We start from the raw sequence: 2,263 nt of genomic DNA, 5'->3' as shown, positions 1-2,263 counted from the left end.
ATTTGGTATGCATTTTCTTTCTTCTTTTTCTTTCCTTGTTTTTTTTTTTTTTTTTTTTCCTTAAATTGATGAGGCACACTGTAGTTAACTGGAACAGACTGTAGTTCCAGGAGAGGATTAAAGTTATTCCATGTAAGAATAACATTATTTGTGAAAAAACAGCTTTTCAGGCAGGGAACAGTCTCTGAAACGCCTGCTCTGCTCACGGAGAGCACGGGACAGCAGCAGCCCTTCCCTCTGCCACTGTGGGTGTGCCTCACACCTACTCCCACAGGAGGTTTCTGCTCCCCACGGCTGTCCACTAATTATCTGCATACTGGGGGGCACTGCTGCTTGCTACACCATCATTCCCTAAAGCGCTTTAGTTAAGGTTAACTACTACGACAAAACCAAGTCCAGTGTGAGCAGAGCTAACTTGGGTAGCCCTCTGTGGCTGCGAACAGAGCTCCGGTGGCAGGCAGGGCTGCGGGAAAGGAGAGCACCAGGGTGAGCCTGGCAAGGGATCTGTGTGCACTCACTCTGGTTGGTAAAAGTGGCAAACCTCATTATTGTACGGTAGTTTTTATTTCTCTCTCTTAATATGGCTTCACAAGAGAAGCTGACATTTGTTCGTTTAGGAAGAGAAATAAGAAGGGGCACTTGGCATATTGAGGAGGTCTGGCAATGAGGTATTTACCCCCAGTCAATTCACCTTCCCAAGACAGTGATCTCCTGATCAATGACCCCCAAAGGCAGTATGTTGGCTGGAACATGTGTTAGGCTTGTGTTTCATTAAAATCTGATGGAGAACTAATTATTACAGAATTTGGTCTCATTAGTAACAGTGGACATTTCTATAATTCCTTTTATGATAATTAACTTCTGATATGCTAATGAAACACAGAAATCACAAAGCTTGGTGTGTCAGTAAATAAATCATGCAATATTTTCCTTTTTCTTTTTTTTTCTGATTTTGAATATTTTGACTATTTATTTCCTGAAAAATTCCTCCCTGAAAGAGATGCAATGTAGCAACACAAAAAACAATCCATATTGAGCCACACACCTTTCAGTGGGTCATAAGGAGAAAAAAAATACCCCTTCCCCTAATTAAAATATGAACACTTTTGAAAGGTGACAAGATTATTCTTATTGAGATAAAAGTAACAAAATCACCAGAAAACAGCATATGTGCATCTGATAGAGTATATGGTACCCAAGGTGTTCAGAAGCATGGACAAAGTTGTTAGAACACCGCAGGCTGTGTGGATAAATATTCACAGTGCTGTGGAACTTATCACTGCCTGCACAGGGGTAGTGAAACAAATCTGGGACTTGGACAGAAGCAATAGAAAAATCATATTTAGCCCCTGTCAAGCAAAGTCCTGCATGCTGCAGTATAGCAGGATTTTTAATCTTCTCATTTTTTCAGGATTGAATCACTGTGTTTCTTGACACACACAGTCTAAATATCAGTCTGTCAGGAAATTGCAGTTTCTTTCTGCAGCGCGGTCTTTACCGCCTGATCTAATCCCTCCTTTTCACCTGAGGTTGTCTCCATCTGAAATGGAATTATGCCATCTGCTGGGATACCAACGCAGAATAAAAAATTACTTCCAGAAAACAGAAAGCTACACAGAAAAATAATTATGGAGCATTCATTCACTCTTATAAAGGCACTCAGAATTGTTAAAAGTTTAAGCTATGCAAAACCTAGAAAAGGTGCACATAAAAAAGGGAAAATAAAGTCATCCTTAGTAAACATATTAACTCACAGCATAATAGTTTAAAAATACATGGTTCTTTTTCACTTGGAATATATGATTGAATTCCAGCATTCACTTGCCATACAAACCTACTTGATGTTTTTTCAGATATGTGAATTTAATACTTTTTTCCTGAAGAAAATGTTTCCTGTTTAGTTTTCCCAGCTATAATTAATGCACAACAGCATGAAATTTACAGAAAAGTTATTTTATTTGACACATTGGGTATGATCATTTCCAAAGAATGATGAGGCTATTTTTGTAACTAACTTCTAGAAAATACATGTGTAACATATTTTTTTGTTAAACAGGAATTAACAGTTTCTTTGTAGCTGCTTTCCAGTGGCCATATATAATTAGTACCTGGTATTCACTTGATGGGGTGGATATGAATAGCTCTTGTTGCCGTGAAATTTTGATGCTGAAAAAAATCTCCAGAGCAGTTAATTAGGGGTAAGATAAGATAAGAAAGGGTTTATTTCCCAAGGCAGTAGATGTTACAGGACGCGCGCGCCGGC

The 2,263-nt window shown here is 38.8% G+C and overlaps 1 protein-coding gene across 1 annotated transcript in view; it reads left to right on the top strand.

Annotated features, from left to right (window-relative positions):
• Positions 1-2,263, top strand: part of GRXCR1 (glutaredoxin and cysteine rich domain containing 1) — a 35,551-nt gene that overhangs the window by 27,437 nt on the left and 5,851 nt on the right. The window lies entirely within an intron of this gene.

Source organism: Lepidothrix coronata, unplaced genomic scaffold (genome assembly GCF_001604755.1).
Source record: "Lepidothrix coronata isolate B3197 unplaced genomic scaffold, Lepidothrix_coronata-1.0 Scaffold0, whole genome shotgun sequence".
In the NCBI taxonomy this organism is placed as follows: Eukaryota; Metazoa; Chordata; class Aves; order Passeriformes; family Pipridae; genus Lepidothrix; species Lepidothrix coronata.
Note: the sequence above shows the minus strand (reverse complement) of the source record. Positions and strands in the feature narration are given on the sequence as shown.